Source organism: Equus przewalskii, chromosome 16 (assembly GCF_037783145.1).
Source record: "Equus przewalskii isolate Varuska chromosome 16, EquPr2, whole genome shotgun sequence".
In the NCBI taxonomy this organism is placed as follows: domain Eukaryota; kingdom Metazoa; phylum Chordata; class Mammalia; order Perissodactyla; family Equidae; genus Equus; species Equus przewalskii.
Genome location: NC_091846.1, coordinates 23,297,592 through 23,325,318, shown reverse-complemented (window position 1 = coordinate 23,325,318; position 27,727 = coordinate 23,297,592). Strand labels below are relative to the sequence as shown.

The 27,727-nt window shown below is 38.3% G+C and overlaps 1 long non-coding RNA gene across 1 annotated transcript; it reads right to left on the bottom strand.

Moving 5' to 3' along the window:
* Window positions 1-462: 462 nt before the first annotated feature.
* LOC139076448 (uncharacterized) lies at window positions 463-26,310 on the bottom strand. Its single transcript, XR_011528073.1, has 5 exons — window positions 26,072-26,310; window positions 19,795-20,017; window positions 19,130-19,369; window positions 3,388-3,507; window positions 463-1,609 (listed from the first exon to the last, which is right to left on the bottom strand). It is a non-coding gene; the product is annotated as an uncharacterized lncRNA (long non-coding RNA).
* Between the last annotated feature and the right edge of the window lie 1,417 nt (window positions 26,311-27,727).

Here is a 27,727-nt window from a genome sequence, read left to right as displayed (position 1 = left end):
AGGTGGAGATAGAGAGTATCAGTGTAGCCTGAAACTAGCTGCAGAAACAGAGGACTGGGTTTATCTGACTATTCTCCCCCTTGTAAGTTTCCCCAAGAAAAGAGACCCACCAGAATGACAGAGGAGCTGTTCTTAGATGGGGTGGCCTGACTATATAAAGCAAGTGGATCTGAGTGGCACCAGAAGTAGGTTTTGGTGGATGCTGTGGTGTCCTACCCAGATCCCCCATCAGAACCAATGCCCATGTTGCCAGCTACCCGAAGTGCTGATAGCTGATGGCTCATAGCTGAGACCCTCCTCAGAAATTTCTATCGACTCAAGGTAGCAGCCTTACCCAAAATTACATCCCCTTTCTGGGAACAGCCATACCCAATGGCTGGTTGATGCAGGGATACAAAGGCCAGTCCCCTTGCCTCAACTGAGGACAACTCTGAATGGCCATCCCAACTCCAGAGCTCTCCCTGGGGTCACCTGAGCTTTTATTACAATTACAACTGCATTGCAGCCCAACTTGTCACTCTGCCCATTCCTACTCCCGTCCATCCCCAAAGGATGTTGCTCATGGGAGCAGTCACAAACAAACTTCCTGTACAAACATTTCCACTCAGAGTCCTTTTCACAAAGAATCCACCATAAGTCAGCAAGTGTATGTGAGGATTGATCTGGTACTCTGTTGTGACATGAAGTGAGGGGATAATAACAATTCCTACCTCATAGCATTGTTGTAAGGAGTCAACAAGCTAATTTAGTGAAAGAGCTATGCAGACTGTAAGGTGCAACATGAATTTAACATGGCATTTTAACAACAATTAGTATTGTTATTACTTTTCTGTCTCAGGATGTATTCACCAAAGAGAGGTTATTGATTTTGCCATGCTTGTCTGCAACAAAGGAATTTTAAAAATAATATTAGTGAACACATTACAGCCTGATGTTCTGAACTTGGTCTTTGGAGCCAGACAAAGCTATATCTCTATCTTTTGCTGTATTGTACTGAATTGAAGACACTAGTGATTGTAGACTATAACACAATGCTTTTTATCTGTTAAACATTTTATCTTAGAATTAATGAAAGAACCTATCTAAATTTAATTAGCGATAGATTTTTATCATAGAGTACTTCTGTGTATATGTTAAAAGGAAAATATGTGTGAAAGAAATCGGTTAAGGTATTTCTAAAGCTTGTTCACACGTAGAATCTGACTCTTCTGAATCACATTAGACTCAGAGTGACGGATGTCCACATTTGCCCACACTGTATCATCCAGTGTCCATCAAGAGCGTGGACAGTGCAGCACTTTGTGAAGAAATCCACAGAGAAGTAGAGACGCAGGTGCTAGCCTTACAGTTCTGCAGGGCCAGCCTCCTTTTAACTCCAAGTTTGGGAATGATGCTAAACTAGTCTGATGTACCTCCTTTCTTACCATCCCCACAGCCATTCGGTTTATGGAGGTTAAATCTCACTGCTGCCTCTGGGATTTTCTTCAAATACTTGGTGAACATTCTGCAAGTTTTCATCCTGGCACTCTTGATGCTTATGACCAAGCAGACAATGACAACTGTCATGACTGCTAGCTGGCTCCATCCATTTTGAGATGTGGCATGATATCTAAGAAAATAAAATGTAAAAACAAAAAAAAATGTTTACCTCAGAAAAATGAAATGGAGTAATCTCTCTCAAGCTGTTTTCTTATACAATAAGATAATGGTTCCTCATCGTATGGATGTTCTAAGGGCTAAATAAGATAGTCCACAGGGAGCAATTGATTAGCAATGTCTGGCACATAGTGTGCATTTAATAAGTGACATTTTCTATTACTGTTGTTATGGTTATTAGTTAACCTGGGCTAAAAGATGCCTTTCCATCAATACCATATACTGCTGAACTCAGACTTAGTAGCTGAAAAATGTCACCCAATGACTGATTTCGCCTCTTACCAGCCTGAACAGGAAGTATGTGTATGACTTCCTGGAGCCTCCTTTCTCTAATTTGCTTTCCTATTTTATCCCTAGCGTAAGCCTCCTTTCCTACCAGGATTGAAATTCTTACTATTATACTTTCTCTGGGGAAAACAATGAAAATAAAGGGACTGAGCCTAGAAGATCTATACCAAAAATAAAAATGCACATAGCAGTGCCCATCAGGGCTCTCTCATCAGCTAATATTAATTCATCAGTGAGATCGTACTTTCATGGCTCACATTCATACTCTCACTAGAGTATAAATTGAGTGAAATTCAAAATAAGAATGCACTTTAGCTTTTCTGAGACCTGAATTTAAGTTTGTCTACCATTACGCTTAAAATTATTCTACCAAAGACAGATCCTTAAGGAACATTCAAATCATGTTACATGGTCCACTTATTGCTTTAAAAAATATAGTTACCAAATATGCATGGATTCCAAGGAAAAGGAGGAAAATCTCTTTGCAACTGCTGTTTCACTCTATGGCTGCCTCCATGACCAATGATGTTTGTATTATTCACATAAGCCAGACAACAGTGAGTTTTACTCTCTTTGATGATCATATTACTCAGAAGCCTCTTTGCTTCCCAGAGACTTCCTATCCTGCCTTTTCAGAATTGCAAGCATTCCAGCAATCATTTTCAAACACCTGAATTTTACTAATAATCAGGGATCCTGATCAGGAAAGACAAACTCTGAGAAACATGCTTAAAGTGATGAAATACTTTTTTTTCCAGACCTAGAACAAAGTATATACAAATCCAAATTTCACATTTCACAGGCATGTAGGATTTCATACATGACCATACACTAAACACTGGATGGACTGTCAGATTCATTTGCCCTATATAGGATTTTATTTATTGTTAATCGATTATAGAAAGTTTTGTGTTATGGTTATGCATATGAGCTGTGATTACAAAATAATGAGACAGATTCCACAAAACATGCACAAAATAGGAACATATGTACACCAGTATAAATATATATAAATTAGCTTGTATCCAAATTCCACATTTGTTTATTTCCAAAAATAGTATGAGAAATGTAGTCAGAGTTGTTTTCCTCCCCCTAATGTGTCACCTGTCTTCTCTAGCAGCAGGAAATTGTCATCCAATTCCTCAGCTACCAGAGAATCATCTAACCTCTTCCCATTGCCCACAAGCCCTCATTATAGTGCTTGTGAAATAAGTGTTCTTTCTATTTCTGCACACAACTAAAAAGAAAGAAAGTCATAGGTTGGAATGTGTCAGAAGTCGTTTGGTTAATACTTGAGATTTACCAAATCGGTAATAGTAGCAACTCAGTAAAAGCCCCAATTAGTGCCCAATGGGTACCGGAAATAGCCTCACAAGTCAGTGAGACTGACCCAGTGATATTCATTATACGTTCTAAGAATGACCTTGTCTCAACAAATCCCACCTGCAGTGTAGGGTCGTGGCTGGCGGAGCAAGCTCGCACTCAAAGAACCAGGCCTGCAAATAGTCTCAAGAGATTGGCCTCCCCAGTGATTGAATGGCTGAAATTGCTCTGAAGGCTGGCCTTTAAATATCCAGAAAGAGAAAATGAAACTTGAATTACTCAGCTGGTCGAAAGAAAAAGGAAAAGTACCTCTGTGAATTTTAATATTACTCATGGAAAATCACATCAGCCAAGATGGCGACACAAGAGAGATTTGATCCTGCAAAGTCATTGAGAGCAGAACCTCTCTGGCTTGAGACAGAGAAGGGTCATTTTAAGGGTAGATGCAGCCACTGAAGCCAGATGGGGATTAGCATGCTAGATGGAAAAGGAAAAAACTCAAGCAGAACTTTTCCAGAATTTGAAATTACTTTAGTTAAATAGTGCCCAATTCTCTCACTGGCCTTGACTTAATACAGATCTAAGCCATTCATTTAGACTCAGAGGAAGGAAACTTAGATTTGAGTAAGGTCATGAGAAGAGAGCTATGAGGAAAAGGGACCATCCTATTATGACTCTTTAAAAAGTAAAGAAAAATGAAAATAATTGAATTTAAACCATTTCCTCAGAATTCTTGGGCCATAAAGAACACCACACTGTTCCCATGAAGTGTTGCTTTTAAAGCATGTTACTTACGTAGTATCCAATTTAATCATTCCAAGTGCTTCTTTTTAAGACAAGTTATACTTTTTCCTCAGGAACATTTTTTTTAATTGAAGTAAAATTGGCATACAAGATCCTATTAGTCTTAGGTGTACATCATAGCGATTCAATATTTATATATATTATGAAATGATCACCACAGTAAGTCCAGTTACCATATATCACCATACAAAGTTACTATATTATTAACTATATTCCCTATGCTGTACTTTACGTTCCCAAGACATATTTATTTTATAAATGGAAGTTTGTACCTCTTAATCCTCTTCCCCTATTTCACCCACTCCCTCAACCCCCTGCTCCTTCGGGTAACCACTAGTTTGTTTCCTTTATCTATGAGTCTGTTTCTGTTTTGTTGTGTTTGTTTTGTTTCTTAGATTAGATATATAAATGAGATCATCTGGTAGCTATCTTTCTTTATCTTATTTCACTTAGCATGATACCCTTTAGGTCCCTTCATGTTGTTGTAAATGGCAAGATTTCATTCTTTTTTTATGGCAGAGTAATATTCCCGTGTGTGTGTGTGTGTGTGTGTGTACACCACATCTTCTTTATCTATTCCTCTATCAATGGACACTTAGGTTGCTTCCATTTCTTGGCTATTAGCAAAACTTTTAAAGAAATACTTTTCACCACCCCAGTTACCCTTAATGGAAATCTTTATCTGTGCTCCAGTTTGCCCTTTCCTGCCCTAGTCTGTATGAAGAGCTAATGGTAGGGTGTTCTTTCTCTCAGTTTCTCCATGGAGCTTCATTATGCTGTTCTCAGCATTAGCGCAGTGGGGCATGGTCTGCAGTAATTGATAGTTCCATGTTCCTGGGCAAGGGTAACAATTCTTGGTGGCTCCGTCATCTTGACACCCATAGTCCTGTACATCCTGTATCTGAAAAAGGGTTTCTAATTGATTAGAGAGAAACGCAGCAGGAAATCTCTGCTGTGGTCATTTTGGAGAGGCAAAAAATCCCCCAAGCAGGAGGTCGGGTAGAGGGTTGAGGAATTAAACGATCCAGGCAAAGTGCTGATTCTGTGTCCATTAGTACTGCAGATGCTACGATGAACAGAAGGAGGAAGAGCACCCCGTCCTGCCCTGTGGAGCTTGGAATGACATTTGAGGTGGTGTTGGCAGAAAGCACTTCGAGAAACAAACTAACCAAAGAATACCTCTCAGAAAGAATAAGTACTTTTTCCAAAGAAAAGGATGAATACATCCTAAGGTTCCAGAAATCTGGCAGAAAACATAAATGGAGGTGGGCTGCCCATGATACATTTAGGAGAGGTGGGGATGGTGGCAACTGGAGCTCTCATGCTTCATTGACAGTGGCAGCCTCCACTCAGCCAGCCAATAGTTGCCATCCATAGTAATATGGAACACTCTGCTTTTTTCAGAGAAGCTAGATCTAGTATGTATATGTGTATGCACATATGTGCATGTGTGTACGTGTGTGTTGACAATGAATCTAGACAATACAGTTATGCATTGTTTAACAGAGACTATACATTCTGAGAAATTCATCCTTAGGCAATTTCATCATGCTGCAAACATCATTGAGCATACTTACACAAACCTAGATGGTACAGTCTGCTACTCATCTGGGCTATATGGTACTAATCTTAGGGGACCACCATCATTGGTGGTCTGTTGTTTACTGAAGTGTCTTGTGCGGTAGATGGCTGTATTTAATTACTGCAGAGACCAAACAAAGAAATGTCTGTGCCCTGATCCAGTCCATTGGTCTCTAGTTTGTGATCTTAAGAATTTCATTCTTGGGGCTGGCCCCATGGCGGAGTGGTTAAGTTCGCGTGCTCCACTGCAGGCGGCCCAGTGTTTTGTTGGTTTGAATCCTGGGCGCGGACATGGCACTGCTCATCAAACCACACTGAGGCAGCATCCCACATGCCACAACTAGAAGGGCCCACAAGGAAGAATATACAACTATGTACCAGGGGGGCTTTGGGGAGAAAAAGGAAAAAAATAAAATCTTAAAAAAAAAAAAAGAATTTCTTTCTTGGGGACTCCTTAAAAATAAAAAAATGCATACAAAAGATAGATAAAAGAAGGAAAGAAAAAAATACCCACAAACAATTGGTATATAGTTAGCTATGTCACCTGTTTGCCCAAGCCCCCCAAAAAACAGGCACATTTATTAATGAGATGTTTGCTAGCTGCCATATCAGATAAGACTTGAAATCTCATTGATTTAACACAATGAAATGACATAAATTAGAAACAACACAATTATTTCTCGCTCAACTGACAGTTCACTCTTGCATTTTGTGTGGAGGTGAGAAGGCGGAGGGTGGGAGGGAAGAGCTTGTGGGGGGACAGAGATGCTCTCCAGAAGACTTCTCCCATCTTGTGGGTCTGCTGCCTTCAACATGCGGTTCCCTAGGTTGCTCTGGGGAGTGGAGCCAAGAGGTTGTCTCCAATCAATCAGCCAGAAAGGGAAGGAGGACTGATCACGAAGGAAGGTTCCTACGGGCCATGTAGAGAAGGGGTGCACATCACTTCTATCCATATTCCATTTGTCAGAACTCAGTCCTGTGGCCACACCAACGCACCAATGCAAGAGAGACTAGAAAATGTTGTCAGTCATGTCTCAAAAAAAAATCAGGAAACTGGTTTGGAAAAAGATATATCTGCCACCACACGGAGTTAAACTGGAGTGACTTTAACAGTAGCAAACGGGGTTTTCTCCCACTCTCATCCCTATTTGTTGCTGTGAGCCTCCACTCACAGACTTATTTATTTCTGGGAACTCCCAAAACATGTCTTGCCTTTCCTCAGGGATGTATCTTGTGAGATACCACTCGCTTGATCCAGATTCCTTCGATGTGCTTTCAAGTCTCCCAAAACAACCTCAGGAGTTACTCACCCACTGGGAGTGCCCAGGATTTCCTTCCCATGCCCCCAGGTATGGTAACACCTGCTGCCTGCTGCCCCACTACTTACGATGTTTGGGTTTTGTGATTTTTAACTTGTAGCCTCCCTCTCTTCTCTAGGACTCAGATGTGGTCCAGAGATAAATCTAAATTTCAGGTTCTTTATTCAGAATTTGCTCATCCTTTTAACTTTTCAGTTATTGGACCAAGCTTACCATGACTGAGTCTCTTTCCCTAAAGTTCAGACCCATCCCAAGAAGCACCTTCACCCCTCATGCGCAACAATTTTCCTAGAAAACCCTCACTACCTGTTCCCAGGAAGGCCCAAACATCTTCACATTCAATTAATTGATTCAACTTTGAATCAAATTGGAATCCTTTACTAAATTTAAATAAAAATTTTCTGCACAACATCAGTGAAATTATATGAGAACTGTCTCTAAAAGTTGCTGGACACATTTTTTAATCAACAAAACAATCTTTTAAACTTTAGTTATTCCAGTATTCTTTCACATCTCTAGCGTCTCCAAAAAGCATAGCAATTTACAAATATATTTACCATTAAAAAATTATTGGATGATCTAAAGAACCAGCCAGAGCCTCACTCCACTGAGGGTGGAATCTCAGTGACCACATATCCCACCTTACACTAGTCACGTCACTTTGTCAGTTGATGAATCTGTGGTTTCCAGTGTTGACATTATTTACCCAAGATCACACATTTACCAGGTGAAAGAACTTCTTCAGGATCCAAGTCCTCTGTCTTCTTGACGTATCTAATCCTTTCTCCCACACCATAGTGCTTCTCCAAGTTTGCAGAGAAAGAGTTCTAACAAAAGTCTGAGCATTTGTCACCTTCCCCTCTCTGCTCCACCTCCTCGATAGTCAATTTTTTTACCCCTTTAACTCATTTGTTTTATTCCAATAAGATTAATTCTCTTCACTTTATCCTTCTTGAGGCTATTCCACCAGGTACTTCTCAAAATTTAAATATGGAAAGCCAGCAAACATGAAGGGAAGTTCCAAGCACACCGTTCAGCTTTGACTTCCACATAAGTTTTGTGCATTATAGTAATGAACTCAGTAATCAGCTATGCAACTCAAGAAGCAGAAAGTTGCTGCTTTTCCATCAATTTCTTTTAGTATTGCAAATATTTATTACCTACTTAATGGAGGCCTTCCATTGCACAAGTGCAAAATTGCTTCTATTTATCAACATAAAGTATGCCCTTGTGGTTTCAATATATCCTTGCACACATAACATCTTTAACATTCACAAGATCTAAGTTCTGAGAAAGCCAGGTAGGAAGTAAGGATTTGAGTTAAAAAGAGTGTTCTAGACACGGAACAGACATTAGCATTCAAGGTAAAATTCAAGATTTAATCTCAATAGTTAACGACAATAATAATCTAAATTTTGACTTTTGAAGATAAAGTCTATTGTGCTGTGACATCTCTTCATTTACAGTCTCTCTTAACGGTGATTTAAAGCTTCCTAAGAATGTTAAGGCTTCCTTTGCACCAAACCAAGGCATTCTGCCTCTCTCGAAGTTTCCAGTCCGCAGCCATGTGTAATAGGCAGGTGGTAACCCATGGTCTCCCCATCACCATGTCGGCCCAACTGTTCTGGGGTCACTCATGAATACCACATGACTAGAGGCTGATTTTTCACTGTAGCTGGAAGGCTTAGAGTTAGAAGCTCAGGCAATTTATCCTATGCCATTAGCTTTGTGCTGTAGTCTTTCATTCTATCCACACAGTGACAGCAATTATTTTCCGGAGTTGATGCTGTGGACGGCTGCCCAGAACCCTGGCCTCTCAGGACGGAGGCACTCTTTGAATCACCAGCTGCTAGTAGTGTTGGCTGATAACTGCATCCTTCTCTAGAAATTGCCCTCACCAAAGGAAGCTGCCTCATCTCCAATTACACACCTGACCCTGCAGTCTGAATGAATGATTCTGCAATATGAGGGACACAAAGGCCAGGCCTCCTTGCCTCAATCTGGGACAATTCAGAAGGGCTACCCCAGTTCCAGAGTTCCCCACAGGATCACATGAGGCTTTTAAGGCAACTTCATTTCAGCCCAACATCCCCCTTTGCCCAATCCTGCCTCCATTACCCCCTCACAGGGGTCGTTTCTGAGAGCAATTCCCAACAAATCTCCTGGAAACAAATCTGAGAGTCTGTTTCCAGGGAACTTGATCTAAGCATGAATGAGGATTCAGCAAGACTGTAACAATACCTTGACAACATCTTTATTCTTCTGCTATGCTGTTCAACTTATATAAATATGAATAGATAAATAAACAAATGTGGTTTCATGCATGTATGTGTGTGTATATGTACAACGTATTGATTGCTTCCTACAGCCAGGCACCCTTCTAAATGCTTTCCTTATACTGACTCACTTAATATTCAAAACAATGTTATGAATATGGTGTGCTCATTGTCCCTATTTCCAGATATGGAAACTGAGTTAATTACCCATATCATAAAGCAGTAATTAACAGAATCAGTATTTAAACCTGAGCCAAAAAACTCACATAATCGTGTAAGAACATTGAGAGCCCAATTGAAGGACTGTGAGATTGTGTTGCTTTGTTTGGGTCAGCATCACAGCATCTGAGGGATTCAAAGTTCTGTACATCTTTTGTTTCCACCTTGTCCTCTTCGTTCCCACAGGAGTCCCATGCTGCTTTTCATTAATGTAAAATTATGCATTTTACTTCTGAAGCCAGTAACATTAATCCTATTCCCCTCGCTAACAGTTGGGTTATGAATTGTTGTGTTGTGCGATGCTTGCTATTGGGACATGAGGAAAAGTCTCTGGGGGCTTGTAGGAAAGGATTCATTGGTTATAAAAACACACAAATGAAGAAAAGCCCTCTTTTTTGTCTGGATGTTGTTTTGTGATGTGGCAACCAGAACAGCAGCCACTGTCTGTGATCATAAGGGATGATAGCTTCAGGACAAAGCCAATGGGCTGAAGAGGGCGGAGAGGCAAGGTGGGAAGGATTTGGCGCCCAGGCATGTTGTTCAGATTCTAACTTAACCAGCTATAGACTCATCATACCTACAGACTTCATCTTATGCGATATAATAAAGTTGAATCTGAGTTGTGGAGGAGGCGTAGCTACTTGTAGCCAAAGGCATCCTAACTGTACAAAGCCTGTAAGGTTAGAAGAAAAATAAGGAGATTTGAGGTTGAGTGAAATGAACAAATATCAAAAAAATACAGTAATAAATAGATGACAACAAATGAGTTGGAAATTAAAACTAGTGGAAAAGTAAGACTGAGAAAGCAGGATAAATGGTGAGAGGAAAAGGTCAAATATCACAGACTTAAAGATAAAAAGTGAAAGAGATTTTGCAAATCTTTGTATGGTACTGGAACTGGCCAGTCACTAAACCAAATTGAACAGGAGTAGAAAGTAATTTATTAAAGTTATTTACTTATTAGTAAAGTTATTTCCAAGATCCTTCAATCATTTGCCTATTTTTATAATATTGATCCTTCAAGAAGTATTCAGTTTAAATTCATTGAACTTATTTTTTGTAACAATCGTCTTACATTTCTTGTCTCAATTGGCATTGTTTGCCCCATTTTTAAAAAGCGATAAGTGTGGCTTAGAGAGGTTACAGTAATGTAGTTATGACCCTTAAATTTACCAATAACAGAAACTCAACTTGAATCAACTTAAGGGTACAAAAAAGGATTTATTTATAATAGATTCCCTTATTTCAAAGTAATAAATTGTCATGAAGGAGACGTGAATACAAACCACTAGCACTGAACAGTGCAGTTAAAAATAAGGATAGCCAAGGAAAACTTTAGAAGCGGAGAAGCAGCAGAGAGGGAGCAATCCCCCCAGATCTCAGCATCCCACAGGTTAAGCAGGGTATAGAGGGTCTGCATGCACCAAGGCCGGGGTTCCATTAGTGAGGAGCGTGCCCCCATAATGCTCTACACATTTACAGGGTCAGAGGTGAGGAAACGTCCATGTGACTATGTAATTCTGGAAGATTCAGGCACAGAAACGGCCTGGTTAGAAAGGGAGAGACTCAGAGCCCAGCAGCTGGTATGGGCATGCTCTTCGGTTGTCCTAACTCGGACCTACTAAGCCAGCTTTCAGCTATGCTACCAGAAAGCAGGGAATGAATGCTTCTCCAGAGCCTCCCAGACTCATCTCCTGACAAGAATGTAGGTAGGCATTGGGAATGAACTAGAACAGGTCTCTCTATCCATCATCTTCATTACTCTCTCTGGACCTAGTTCACAACAAATGTCTACCTTTTACATCTCCATCCACACAGGGAAAAACATGGCTGCCACCGCTCCTGAGTGTACATTTATGGTCCAGCCACCTAGAGAAAGACTGAACCTGCTACAAATATCTGAAAGAAGAAAAACAAACTCGTAGGCCTGGGATAGTATCTACTGGTCTAAAGAACTATGGTCAAGGAGTTGGGTCATATCAAATGTGTTTGGGGTGTCCATTACAACCCTGTGGAAGGGTGCTAGGCAAATAATTCAATATGCTTCTACTGTAGACAGACTGAGCAATTGGCCAGTGGTAGTAAATGTTAGAACACAGGTTTGAACTTCAGTCTGGTAATTCAAAACTCTGTGATCTTCATCAATATATTACGGAGATGGATGAATGGAACTTGGAAACACCAGAGGGCAGTAACTAATTTGCACTCACTCACTGTTCACATGCCCTTTCAGGTCTTCCTGAATCCTTAGAAATACTTGTGGCTTTAATTTATTGAGTCAAGATGTTCTTTATACCTGACATAAAAGCTATTTTGAACAAATCTCAAAGAAGCAAATTTCCTACTAAATAACATCTATTTAAAATATAAATTTGGAAATACTCTAAAAGGCTAAAATAGTACAGTAGTTGAATCATAATGCATCCATATAATAAAGTGCTACACATCATTAAAAAATATGACTGAAATGTTTTAATAACACAGAAACGGTCATAATATATGAAGAAACAGGATACAGAACTATATGGCATAATCCAAATTTTCTAAAATAAACAGCCACATTATGTATATTCATGGCAAATAAATTTAAGCATAATGTGGGTGGAAGGACTGCAGATGAATATTATCATTAGATTTTTTATTGTTCAAATAATATAAAACATGTTCACTTCTATATTCAGAAAAAAGCACTTTATATAGTGTTTGTGCTAGAGATAAGTTATGAGCGTTTATTTATAGATTTGAACCTATTTTATACAGTTCTAGATTCCTTTTAGGTTTTTTTAAAAAGAAGCCAAAAGCAATTATTAAAGACTGCAAAATCATAGAAGAACTTCTGAATGAGATGAATGAGAAATTAAGTAATGAACAATGAATCAGATTTGTAAGATATGAGTATTTCCTTTTCTTTCTTTCATTCTTTTTTTTATACTTTGTCTTCTAGATGTATAGATAAATTATCTCTTCTAGATGTATAGATAAATTATCTCCCAGGAAAAGCTTGATTAATAGCAAATAAAATAGAAGGTCAAATAAGAGACTTCAGAAGAGGTTGAGTGTCTGATGCTAAAAAAAGAAAAAGATTTTATAGTTAAAATAATTAGGTTTATCAAAATGACAAACGTTTTGCTGAAAAACCTACATATCTAGAAGTCAAAGATCAGGACGTTATTTGACGAAACCCTGGTTTTCATTTTTTTGTCAACACTCATCTTACTCTGCATTAGTTACCTTGTCTAACTCTCTTCCCAAGACTGTTACCTCTTTAAATGTAAAAAATTGTTCCTTTCTCCTTTGTAGCCCTAACATCCGCACACTGAAAAATGTGGTCAAGTTGAAATGCGACTCCGTGTGGCCCCTCGACAGCCTGTTTTCTAGGCAATATCACCACACATTGACCAATTCTCCTTGCCCTCAGGCCTCTTTGCCCTTCTCATGCACACAAACACAACTCCTCCCCAGATCAGAATCACTCCTCCTGGGACCTGACCCTTTGAAATCAGTCTTTGCAGGGTCCACTGAGCCACCTTTGACCTCTATGGTACAGCACCTGCAGGATTCAGCATTACAACTGTAAAAATTTCTTTTATAGTTATAGGTTAAGAGAACTTCAAACACAAAATATTTCCAAAAATATTACATGTCACTATTTACTATCATTAAAACAAGTTTAGATGTATATCTGGTTTTGCAGCTGGTCTTCAGCTTCCTTTCCCAGTTGCATCTACTTTTTAAAAATCACACAGTCCATTTTATTTTCTGCTATAAAATTAATACATGTTGAGAAAAGGTTGAAAAATATCAAAATCCAAGAATAAGAATAAATTCATTCATAGACTTGCCATGGTAATAGGCTTATTGTCAGTATTTTAATGTATTATTTCCAGATTTTTCCTATGCATGAGGAGTTTCATATTATAATTTCTATTATAAAAGTGTAAAATACAATTTTGAATCCTTTTCCCCACATTTAATGATTTACCATAATTACTTTTCTTGTCATTAAAATTTCTGTGTAACATTCTCAATGGTCCCAAAATATTCTATCTGATGATATGTTATGGCTTAGTTAGTAATTGCTCTCGTTATTGTATGTGGACTTTTAAGACGTTTTCATTAAAACTAATACAAGGTTACATGTCAATTATATCTCAATTAAAATATTTTAATTTAATTTTTATTTAAAATATTAATGTATTAAAAATATGCAATTAAATAACGTCTGTTTAAAAAAAAGATGTTTTCATTGTTGCTAATACCGTTATCAATATCTTTGTGGACAAACCATTTTCCATATCCTTAGAATGGAGACCCATTGATAGAATCATTGGGTGAAATGAAGTGAACCTGTGGTAAACTGTTTCTTTGGTGGGCCTCCTGGTATTCATACCCATGTGTAGCCCCCTGCCCTTGAGCCTGTTATGACTCTGTGACCAGCTTTGATCAGTAGAACGCAGCAGAAACAGCACTCTGCCAGTTCCAGGTCCAAGCCTTAAGAAAACCTGGCAGCTTCTGCTTTTGTACTTTTGTGAGAAGTCTGACTACCCCGAGGTCGCCATGCAGCGAGAAGCCCAGCCTAGCCCTGTGGAGAGGCCACGAAGAGGAGCATCCAGGCCCTCAGTCAGCTGAGCTCTCACCTTGTCGCCAGCAGTGGCATGCCAGCTTGTGGGTGCGGCCAGCTCAGCCGAGCCACCCCAGCTGACCCACATAGGGCAGAGATGAGAAATCCCTGCCGAGCCTGCTCAAACACAGAACCAAAAGCGGAAAAATTAAACGGTGGTTGTTTCAAGTCTCTAAGTTCAGAAGTAGGTTGTTATACAGAATAAGTGAAACAGAACATTTAAATATATTTTTTAATTTCAAAAACAAAGTTCATTATTTAAAAGTATATGTTTCATATACGCAAAATTCACATACTAGAAAAATTTTTTCTCCAGAGGCATTGAATAATGGATTTATATTATGTTTAGTCTCAGTGGGGAACAGATTACTGAAGATAAATGAAAAGCATAAAGTGCTATGAGAGAGCAATAAGGATTTTTGTAAAACTGTTGGAATGAAAATGTATATTCCAAATTCTGGTTGTGAGGCAATATAATCAACAAGGTTTAACCAATTGAACGCAGGAATCACAGTATATTATACAATTTGCACAACTATCAAATTCTCCTATTTTCCAAACTAATGATTAAAATGCTTATGAAATAGTAGGAACAGTATTTCTGCAAGTGATTTGTTAAACATTTTTAATGTGCACTGCCAGGTGGTGTCCCACCTAAAAGGTGTTAAGGTAGCTGTTTCAATAAATCCTCGCAACTACTGTGTACTAATCTTTTAAAAATACTGGCAGAATATGCCAACTTAAACATGTATTCCACCTATGCTCCCTTTCCAACATCCATTAAACCATGTCTCCTTTACCACAGAGCAGCAAGGCCAGGCGAGCCAAGGAGCAGATCCCAGATAGGTTGGGAGCCGCAGTCCCCAAAAAGCCCTCTGGGGGAGGAGGGTGCCCAGGACCCACCCCCTTCTGGGTCAGAAGGGAGCCAGCAGCCAGGCTGGGGGCCAGGCACTGAGGTTTGGGGTGTGGATCACATATGGGTTCTAAACGTTCTGAACTTTGAGCTCAGTGACCAGATGAAACTTTTTGATCGTCTCACATGGGGTAGGGTGAGTACATTGTGTCGGTGGGTGGAATATTGTTGACCAAAAGGGCAGATGGTGGTAGTCAGTAGCATTCACTAAACATTTCTCCCCCGTCTAGGCACAAGGTAAGGTTGCATTCTCTGGCTCCCTTGTGGTTAGGTAGGGCCAGATGACTTGTTCTGACAGATAAGTGGTAAGAGGAAATGCTGTGTGGTATTTCTGGGCCAGAGTTCTTCATTCATGATGCAAGATCCTCCAGAGCTTGCTTTCTCACCTTTGTTTGGTGACCAGCAATTCTGACAAAAATGGCTAAGTAACAAATAAGACTAGAACTCCCTGTACGCATACAAAGAACATGGAACGTGACCAATTAATACATTTTTATTTTTTTTAGCCATTGATATTTGGGAATTATTACCACAGTATCATCTAGGCTATCCTGCCTGCTACCACCTCCTTATCGTAACATGAACTCCTCTCTGGACTTTGCCAAAATGGAGCTAGCAAGATTTTATGTACCTCTGCCTTGAATTACTGTTTACTTCATTTGCCTGTGGATTTTCTCATGATAATGCCATTACCCCATGATGTGGGCCCCAGGAGTAGCACCTGTGCAATTACAACTTTTACTCATATCTTCCTGCTACTCAGTTTATGGCTCACTGGATCTTGGCTCACCTTACTCTTTTTGTGTCAAGAATGCCATCACTCAGCAGTTTTCCTCTCCTGATATTCTACCTACCTATCTATTTATCAACTATCCTTCTCTTGCTTATCTATCCTTCCATGTAACCTTCCCTGTCTATCTGTCTGTCTATCATGTATCTCTCTATTCTAGCCAGCCTGTGCAGCTTCTCCAGGGAGACTCTAGGGAGTATGATGGAGGCACCTCTCAGTGAGGGTCTATGCTGACACTAACTTGACCCTGGGTCCCCTACGAGGATTGGGGAGCATCTCAACCGTTACTTAGGTTGGGGTTGAGTATAGCAAGGGGCACTGGGAAAGACTTGAGGAGGTCTGGGAGCTGGTGGCCATCTGTGAAATTGGGAATCAGGTTGGCCTTGCAGCAGCCTTAGGGTATCCAAGGAACCAAGCTGGTTCCCCCTGAATCAGGCAGAAGACTGATAGGGGTGGAACAATAAGGTCTTCTTGTAAGTGGTAGTGGCCACAGGAGGAAGCTGGGGATTCCTTGGCTGCCATGTCACTTTATTGGCTCTCCTCTCAGACTAGGACCCACGAGTCAGTCGGACACATTGAGACTGGCTCCTGTTAAGCACCACACCCCACTCAAGTTCTCTTCAGTGTCAATATCCATGCAAGTCTCCACTGGAAGCGTAAAAAGAGAGATCAGATTTTATAAAGCAAAAAACCCTGCCTACCACAGACTAGTCACTGGAATTTCTACATTTAAAAGAACGGATCAATTGAAGCTAAACATAATTTCAATAAAATATACGCTTCTGTTCTGAAGAAATGTGTCCACCAGAGGAGATAGATAGGCCAATGTTCTCATATACGGACCCTGAATTTTATGAACATCCAAGGATGGTGAATGTCAACTTGAATATTCTCTTTAACGTGCTCTTTTTTGAAGCAAGAAAGGACAAATGTTGCCAGTTCTGGGACCATACTTGAAGCTAGAAGAAAAATTTAATTCAACACTCTCATTTTACGAAGAAAGGAATATTGACCCACAAAGCTCCTAGAGCCTGAATCAATAGTTCCCCTCCAAATTATTGGACCTTTATATTTATCTACAGTGGTAATAAATCGACAATTTTTTAAATTTCCTTATGCTCAGGATCATTTATTTCAAGTTTTAGACCAGAACTAAGCTATAATATTGATATTATTTTTCTGACCATCTTAATTATTGCCTTTAAAGCGGTTTTTTGTTCTTTCCTCTAGGCATGAAGCTTTGTCATTTAGAAACTCAAAGCAAAAGAATCACTAAGTCACTCAAACTCTAATGTCTTGCTCAAAGATTAAGTTCTTATTTCATATTCTAATTTATTTTTATGAGTCAGTGTTTTTTTCGTATTCATAGTACTAAATGAATATAATTTGAAAAAAGTAATTACTTTGGAATGTAGCATCATGAAATAGAAATTAAATGCATAAGTACATCTACTCAGCTTTTCCCTCAAGGTGATAATTTCCTGTGTACCCAGTTTCTAGCATAATGTGCAGAACTTAGGAGTTCAATAAAAATAAACAATATTTACAGTGATGGTTCCAAGTCTCTGCACATTAACATTTAAATGCAGTGTATGTCCATTTTCTAGCAGCAATGAGTCCAGCAGTTTCTCACCACCTTGGTCCAGGCTACCATCATCTCTCATCTGAATTAGCATGGTAGCCTCCCTAGTGATCCCCCTACTCCTTTCCTGACTGTCATCATCTCTTCTCAACACAGTAGACAGAGCGACGCTGTTAAGCCTGTGTTAGGTCAGGCCACTCAACCCAAGCCTTCCAATGGCTTCCCATTTCCTTTAGAGGAAAGAAAAGTGAAGGCCTTGCAGTGGCCCATAGCCCCATGTTATCTGACCTCATTTCCTACTATTCTCCCCCAAATCACTTGGTTTCAGCCACAGTGACCTTCTTACTATTCCTCTAACACACCAGGCATCCTCCCACCTCGAGTTTTTCCACTTCTGCTGTTCCCTCTACTTGAAATGTTCCTCTCCCAAATACCCATGTGCCTGGCTTTCTTGCCTCCTTCAAATCTCTGTAAATATTATCATCTCAAAGAGGGCTTCTCTAACACTCTAAAATTCCGTTACACACCCCCTTCCCTGCCTTATTATTCTCCATAGCAAGCATCACATCCAACACAATGTGTGTTCTTTTTCTTTATCATCTCTCCTCCCTCACCGGAAAGGAAGTTCCCAGAGTGAGAGGGCTTTGACCCGTTTGCTCATTATGCATAGTGCCTAGAGTAGTGTCTTCCACAGAGTAGATTTTTAGTAATATTATTAGATGAGTTAATCTTAAGTGGTCTATAAAATAATTAAACTTAAAAATAATAAATATATCAAAGAAAAAATTAAAACCATAAAGCAAGAACCAATCGCTATGAAAAGAATAGAAAAATTTAAAATCCAACAGATGTCTTAGAAATAAAAACTATAGTCATAGGAGCTAAATACTTAATGACTAGATAAACTAACTGGTTAGACACAGCCAGAGATATAATTAGAAAACTGGAAGAAATTACTCAAGAAAGCAGAACACATAGATTAAGAGATGAAAAAGAGAAGTTAAGAGAACAGAACAAGAGAGTCCAAAAAAACTGTCTATAAGAGTTCCAGAAATGGGGAAGTAAAAAGTAGAAGAGAAATTCCAAATAGATAATTGCTCATTTTCCATAATTAATGAAAAATAAGAGTCAGTGAGTCCCAAACAAAATATATTCGCATCTATATGCCAAAAAAGAAAGAAAAATTGCAAAACATCAACAACTAATAGAAATATATAAAATAATAAGAGAGAATGAATCAGAGTACTTGCAAAGGAAAATATTAAGTTAATACAGATAAGTGCTCCCTGTCTTTCATCCTCCCTCCTTCCAAGAAGCAACCAGTATCTGGTAGTTAAAAAAAAAAAAAAAAAAAGATCAATAAAAGAACAATATGAAAAAGAATAAGCAAAATTTGAAAAGAACCAAAAAGAATTTCTAGAAATGAAAAAATATAACCATTGAAACAGAAAACTTGTATTCATTAAAGAGATTACTGATGATAGGAGTTTTTGTGGTAATTCTCTCTTGAGGTTAAGATTTTGAAGGCTTTTAGTTTTTTCCTGATTTTTTTATGTATCATCTGAATTTAGGTATAATTAGCTGCATTTAGTGTGTCTTGCTTCAATAATAATAAGCCAACTACTTTCACAAATTCTGGAAGCAACGAAAAGGAATTCTCTTATTTGAATATGTCTGTCTCTAGTTAACACTGAAGTTAGCATTGGTCAGGATAGGCTAGGTAGGCTTAAATCAACAGAAGCTTAGTTCTTGCTTACGTCAGATCCTCTTCATGGGTTAGATGAGGGCTCTGTCATTCTGACTTTGGACACAGGTTCAAGGAAAAACCACTCTTCCTGGCATATTACCAGCAGGAGTGGCGGAAAGAAAGATCGAGTTCAGTGAATCAGCACTGGCTGTTAACACTTCCTGCTGCAAGTGACACACATCATTTCGCTCACAGTTCACTGCTCAAGAAAGTTCCATGTCCATGCTCAACATGCAGTCATACTTTGTACCTAGAAGCAGAAATAAAATTTTAATGGAAAGCATTAACAGCTACTCCATATTTTTCATATGTTGTTCCCTTTGTGTATTTCTTCTTAAGTGGATTGTCTATTTAGTTTCTTTGTCTATCTATTAGGATCTTTAGAATTTTAACAACACTTGGTTCATTCTTAACCACAACCAGAGCCCTACTGAGGCACACTTCTAACCTCAGTCTCCAGACAATTTGAAACAGCTTTCTTTCACCCTAAATTGGGGGCTCCTTTTCCTGACTTAGATGTTCTCTTTCCTTTTTTAATAGTCCAGTACAAAAGTCCAACAAAAGCTTGTTTTTGTTCTCCTGCCTCTATATAGACAATTAATATAACCGTCCCTCCTCATTTCTGGACATAATTCCTCTAAAAGCCCCAAGTTTCTTCACTAATTTCATCATTACCCATCTGTCACATCCACTTCCACTCCTAGATCACCATCTTCGTGACCAGAGCAGGTGGTTCCCTTTGCAGATCTCACCATCAATCCACATATTCTGGAAGGAGAGCTCTTGATAGATATCCATGGGATGTTTTGTACAGCAATGACAAAGATGGCGAAGAGGATGCCCAATGTCCACTCACTCATTGGTCTTCAGTCATCGCAATTTTGTAAACCTAATTTTGCTAAAGCAATAGCAGAGAGAAAAAGCACTGACAAATTCCCGATACAACATAACATTGCAGTTATTTCCTGAGTAATTTCCAAATGTTCTAAAAGTGCTAGCCATGTGTTGGCACATGGTAGATATTCGATAAGTTGAATCTGAATAAAATAAAGAGTGGAACCACATATACAGAGTTCATAGTACATATGAGATAATCTATACAGGTTTTTAGTTGATTATCCCCAACAAAGGCCTAATACTTTTGGATATTCAGAACGATTAAAAAGAAAAAAATGGGAACCTTAATACTTTCAGCATATATTCTGCAAATATTCTGCAATTAGTCTATCATAGCTTTTGGCTAATTAACACTATTTTGGTGAACATTAAAAATTGTAACATGGTTTATGTAATTAAAGCAAAAACTATCACCTGCTTAAAAGTAGTTGCAGGTGGAAGGAATTAATGTGCTAAGCAAAGTGCTTGCTTGGTGGCAGAGTATAAATCTTTCATTACAGTTTGCTCTGATGTCTGTGATTCAGAGACACGGTTATTTTGTGAGGAAATTTTAAAGGAGTAGAAAATATCCTGATCTTTACATGGTTTCTTTTTACTCTTATGATCCAACTTACAGCAAATACACACATTATCCAGGTATTAGCTACTAAAGCAAAGAGAAGATTGCATATGCTCAAAATTATCCTTTGAAAATCCCTTGGTTCCCTGGTGAAGAGGTTGGAAGACACCTGATTTTGGGAGAATAAGTTAAAAAAGAACTTCAACAATGTTTCCAACAACCTAAGGAGCACACCTTGCAGAAGCAACACTTTAAAAATGTTGTCACTTTATGGGGCTGGCCCCGTGGCCAAGTGGTTAAGTTCGCGCGCTCCACAGCAGGCGGCCCAGTATTTCGTTGGTTCGAATCCTGGGCGTGGACATGGCACTGCTCATCAAACCACGCTGAGGCAGCGTCCCACATGCCACAACTAGAAGGACCCACAACAAAGAATATACAACTATGTACTGGGGGGCTTTAACTAGAAGGACCCACAACAAAGAATATACAACTATGTACTGGGGGGCTTTAACTAGAAGGACCCACAACAAAGAATATACAACTATGTACTGGGGGGCTTTGGGGAGGAAAAGGGAAAAAAATAAAATCTTTTAAAAAAAAAAATGTTGTCACTTTAAAGAACTTAAGCCAACCAAGGGAACAGCATCTTTTGGCCTCCTAAATTGTTATTTTTACTTCTTGAAACTTTTATCCCCTTGACTGAGCATGTATTGTTGAATTCACATAAGTTTAAGGTACATATCATGCAGCTCTACTATAGATGCTTTAAAAGACTTATTAGTGTAACTATATGCAATGCTAATAACATTTTTGTTTATTTAAACTTCTTTAAAATTGTGCTATGAAAAAACACAGCAAAGTCTACAAATTATCAATGAAATCAAGTTGTAGATCTGCAGAATCGTGGTATTTTATTTCACACTTGACTGATTTATCAGAAGTCCATCTTTCATAAAGAGAATAGCATCCCTGCTTTCAGAAGCAGTCAGTGGGAGCACTAACAGGAGCACATTAGAAACACTTAAACAAATACTAGTCAGTGATTGGCTGTGATTTACACAAACAGAATGTTTGAAAGCATCGAATCATACTTCAGCCAAAATGTCCCATATTTCTATATTTTTAAGGCCTTGCATTACCAAGAATAGTGAAGCTAAGAATGTTCTCAATGTTTTTCTAACTTCTTTTTGATGCAAAAGGATTCTGGTCTATATAATCCTTCTGTGATAAGGTTGTTTACAGGCCTTCTGAGTGTACAATTGGCACCCCTGATTGGATTTACCTGGGTTTCTGAATAAGAAAAACTTTCAAAATAACACTCTTTTAGTATTGTAATTGGTTTGTAGTAAGAAATAAAACAAAGATAACAAAAACCTTAATTATTATATTTTTAATGCTACCATTACTGTATTTTCTAAGTGAGAGTTGTCTAAATTTGATTTGCGAGGATTATTAGCAATGTTAATACCAAAGCAGAGAAAATCATAAGTGGGGTATTGTTTTCCCATCAGTTACTCCTCTAGAGATGACTACTCAAATCTAAGAGGGAAACACTCATCCTAAATATATTACTTTACTTTTCTGCCTCGGTGAGAAAATAATTGCAGTATAGCTGTATTAAAAGCATTTTTCTTTGAAGATGCAATGTGCTGCAGAAGGTTAAGATGATTCTGAAACGACTTTAAAAATCAATTCTCATTATACCAAGATGTGTATGTAGATTATTGGGTTGACTGTATACTGACCCCAAGACAAACCCTGAAATGTTATCTTTTTAAAAATAATTATATACTAGATAAGTTCTTGTTTTCTTAGCGTTTGACTCTTCTGGAAATAAGTATTTTAAAAATCTGATAAATTGAAAGTTTTGATCTGCTATTAGACCAAAAAACCCTATTGTTTTCCTTAAAATAAAACATAGCCAAAAGAGAATTCATGTCCAATCAATGATATTGATTAACATTACTCCACTATTTAATAAGAGTTTCTCATGGTAGGATCAGCTCTAATATGAAGACCTGGGTTCCGATCCTGCCTTTGCTACCATAAACTTTGCGGCCTTGCACAGACCACTCAAACACTCCTCTATTTTCACATTTGCAAAAGAGGAAGATGGATCCAATATTCTGTAAAGTTCCGTCTCTCTCTAAAATGATTCTCCAGAGATGCTGTGAGTATCACAATGGGGTAGTTTAATTGAGGTACAGTATTTCAAAAGAATACTTTGGGACCTCCACTTCTGGCAGATTTATCCTCCTTCCTGAAACAAGCGAAAACATGGAGGAAATATATGAAACAGTGGTTTTTGAGACACTGGATATTGGGCAATGAATGACAGTGACCCCTGAGATACAGGAAACAAATGAGGTGAGCTCTCATTTTTGACCTAGCTTAATGCCTTGAGAGAGATTCCAGGCCACACCACAGGAAGGGGGAATCCAGATGGAGCCAGGTTGACTTCCAGGGTTGAAGGTGAGAGTCCAGAGAGACCAAATCATCTAGCGTTCATGGGATACAGTCCCAGAGAGGAGAGAGCTACATGGAAGGAGAACACCAGACACCTGCAGAGAGGCCCCCTTGAGTATATCAGCATTAGGTAGAGTGTGTAAGAAAATTACTCAAAGTTTGGAAAAGAAGCACCCAAAGTGATTAGAAGTAACAATATCCAGTGCTCACACAGTACCTGTTCTCAATAACCAGACTGGAAACCTCATAATTCACTTAGGAATTGGATAGAAGATAAAGAAGGGTGTTGCCTCAGTAGTGAGGAATATTTAGCCCTAAACTGAGAACAGTTCCCATCTTGCTTAAAAAAGCAAGGCCTGAAAGAGTCAGACAGTTTCCAAGTAATTAAACTGCATCCATGAACAAAGTTCAAGAACATTTATAGGTGTACAAATACATCACTCAACCAACAAGGTAAAAGTCACAACATCTGATACACAATCAAAGATTACCAGATGTGCAAACAAGTAAGAAAATACAATCCATTATGAGGAGAAAAATTAGTCAATCAAAAATGAACCAGAACTTATGTAGATATTAGAAATAGCAGACAAAAACATTAAAGTAATTATTATAACTATGCTCCATATCTCCCAAATGTCAAGAAAGAAAATGGAAAATATTTTTTACAAGACCCAAATCAAATTTCTAGAAATAAAAACTACAGCATAGGAGATGAAATATACATTGGAAGGGATTCACAGCAAATTAAACATCACAGAAGAAAAGATTAGTGAATTTGAAGACTTAGCAATAGGAACTATCCAAATGAAATGGAGAGAAACAATAATTTTAAAAAAACAGAGTAGAGCAATTGGATGCTGTGGAATGACTTCAAACAGACTAATATATTAATAGTTGATGTCTGTTGGCAGTGGTAAAGATAGAAACAATACTTGAAAAATTAGTGGGCAAAAATTTTCCTAATTGATTAAAAACTATAAAGCCACATATCCAACAAGCTCAATAAATCTTAATCATAAGAAACATTAAGAAAAATACACCATGGCACATCAAAATCAAATTTCTTAAAACCAATGATAAAGAGAAATCTTAAAAGCAGCCAGAGAAAAAAAGGTGTGCTACACGTAGGAAAAATTTAGGAACCTAGCAGATCTCTTTTCAGAAACAATTCAAGCAAGAAGAGAGGAAAGCAACATCTTTAAAGCATTGGGGGACAAAAGCTGTTATCCTAGAAGGCTATATCCAGAATTAATTAAATATACCATATTAATAGTAGAAAGGACAAAATCCATACAATTATCTCAACAGATGCAAAAAAATTTGCCAAATTGAAAGCACTTTCATGATAATAACTCTCAACAAACTAGGAATAGAAATTTGAGAAGGAAATTTCCTCAACTTGTTAAGAAGAATCTACAAGAAATCTTACAGCCAACATCAAACTTAATAGTAAAATATCGAGTGCTTTCCCTTTAAGATAAAGAACAAGACAAGGACATTTACTCTTACTGCTTCTCTTTGACAACGTGCTGGAGGTTTAAAAGGGAGGGTACAGCTTTTCAACACAATTGTTCTGAAACATTTGGATATCTGTATGCAAAAATTAAACATCAATTCATATTTTGGGCGATATACAAAAATTAACTTAAAATGGATCATAGACTTACAGATAAAACTGAAAACCATCAGCACTTCTAAAACAAAACACAGGAAAAAATCTTTGTGATCCTGAGTTAGGTAAAAATTTCTTTGATATGGCACCAAAAGCATAATCCATAAAAGTGTAATTGGACTTGAGCAAAATTTAAAACTTCTATTCTTTGGAAGTTCTGTTAATAGAATGAAAAGACAATCCACAGACTGGAGGAAAATGTTTGCAAAGCATATATCTGATAAAGGACATGTATTCAGACTACATAAAGAACCACCCAATTAGAAGAAATAGATGGGTGTATGTGCACATACATTACATATATATAATTGTGTGTGTGCATATATATATATATATATATATATATATGTATATAATTGGTTCTATTCCTCTGGAAAACCCTATTACATACACCAACTATATGATTAGGCACACCACTCATAGATATATACCCGAGAGAAAATCATACATCTCTACAAAGACTTGTACACAAATGTGCTACAAAGAAAAGCAGCCTTATTTGTAATAACCAAAAACTGGAAACAACCTAAATGCCCAACAACAGGTAAATCAATAGAATAAAAAAGAGTGGTATATTATCAGCAATAAAAAGAAATGAACTATTAATAAACGCAACATGGATGAATCTCAAAATAATTATGCTGACTGAAAGAAGCAAATAAAAAGACCACATACTGTATAATTCCATTTATATAAAACTCAAGAAAATACAAACTAATCTACAGCAACAGAAAGTGGATCAGAGTTACCTGGAGAGAGGCGGTGTGGGGACAAGTGGGAGACCACACAGGGCCATGAGGAAACCTTAGGAGTGATGCATACATTCACTGTCTTGCTCATGATGATGGTTTCACAGGTGTGTACACATGTCAAAACTTACCAAATTTTACATACTAAATATATGCAATTTATTTTAAGCCACTTATATCTGAATAAAAAAGATTATTTTTTATGTCACTACAGTTTGGGTTCAACTTGGGTTCCAGGTTGAAATACGCCTTGGATGAGCTAAATATTCTCTCTCAAGATAGGCTCCTTAGATACTGAAATAGATGTCTAATTACACTTTGGTTTAGGGATAACAAAGGCCGCATGTTTGAGAGATATATATATTCTTGGGAACAATTTTCAAATATATGTTCATTCTTAAAAGTCTTTGGAAGTTGCAGTTAATTATTTTTGCTCCTATGGTCTTACTTTGGGTAGAACAGGTAAAGTATTTAATGAGATCAGTGCTGTGACTTACTCCTATTAGCTGAAACTGTCATTCTTGAATTAATAAGATTCCACATACTTTAATGAAATTGCTGCTCTCAGGAGCACACCGGAAGTGAGAATTGCAGTGCCGAACTTACCAACTGCACCCTTGAAGGACCAAGTGGACCCTCGAGGAGAAACGAGCTGTTTCCACTCAATGGAGCCATCCTGGATTGTTCTGAAAGGATGTCAAGAAGTCATAGATCGCATTGCCAAAATGAATAAACAAATCATATATAATCCATTTGTATGAACAAACTTGTAGGAAAGACATCCCTTTTTATAATTCAAGTAAAAGCCTGTCCCAGCAGAGGTGACAGTGCCCAGCACTCTGGTCACGTGTGTCCCAAGGCTTCACATATTTATCACCCAGGAGTGGGGGATGATTGAACGCAGGCAGGCTGGCACAGTGGAGGACACACTGGCCTTGAAGTCAGAGCACTCCTATTAGGTTTAGGAACGTGGGAAGATCACTTATCCCACTGAAGCCTTGGTTTTCTCCCCTACAAAATAAAAACAATGGTACCTGCTTTGCATACAATACAAGAAAGTTTTGATCTGAAACAACTGAAATGGGATGTGTAGAAGCGCTGAGAAATTTAAGACAGCTAGAAAGACCGTTAGTTCGTTTATTGCCCTTTACTATAATTTCTTGTTAAATAGCTATCTTCCCCTAAAATGTAGCTTCTTTGGGGATTAGACTCTATTTCTGGCTTATTCAGGCTACACATCCAGGAACAGTATAGTGTATGGAATAGCAATTACTATATCTTACTCCTGTGTAGCACTTACTGTATTCTGGGCACTTTGCTAAGCACCTTATATGTATTAACTCGATTCCCTCCAACCACACCATGAGGTAGATACTGTTATTAATACCATTTTACAGATGAGAAAACTGAGGGACATAGAATTTAAGAATTGGTTAATGAATGAATATTTGGAGCATCTACTAGGGGGCAAGCACGGTGTCCAACATTGGGGATGTTAGGGTGGCATGTTACCTAATATTGAGAAGACTTTCGTCTGGTGGTCTCTGCTCTAGTAGATTTAAAAACCAATTGCTTCGGGAGCTTCCACAGAGAATGGGCCATGACTTGTTCAGTAATAGTTCATAGCAGAAGAGGAATGAAGTATGTGTTAAAAAAAAAAAAAATTCATTGAAGTAGAAAGACCAATATCAAAAGGGAAAGTATCAAATCTGAGGGCAAGTTTGAGGAAAATATGGATAGAGAAGAGTGAGAGTGGAAACTGTAAAGGGAAAATAGTGAGGAGGTGAAAGAGGGTATCCCAGAGATTTTTTTTTTCTTTTGGTAGGGAGGGCATACATAGCGAAAGTAGCTTAAACTCCTTCCCTCCACAGAAATGAGGCATGCCACCCCCAGGAGCCAGTGAGTGACTAGGGCCAGGGAGAAAGTTCCTTTGACACGCAGGAACTAGGATGAGAGAAACGATGCTTTTGGATTCAGGAAAGGTGTTCGGATTTTCGGATTTTCTCAGTACTGCGCCCAAAGAGGTGGGGTTGTTCTGGGTAACAAATGAGGGTCTGCCACACACATGTATACATGCACACAAACACACACACACTCATAAACATACCAGTGCCGATAGTATGATTTTGGAGACAAAAGGTGATGAGAGAGTTGGTGTAACTTATGTCCAACTGTGGCCAGACTCATGCAGTCTTCGTGCAGTCCTGGGTGCCAAATAGGTTGTGATTTCCCCTCGGCCAAAATTCCAGAAGCCAATAAGAT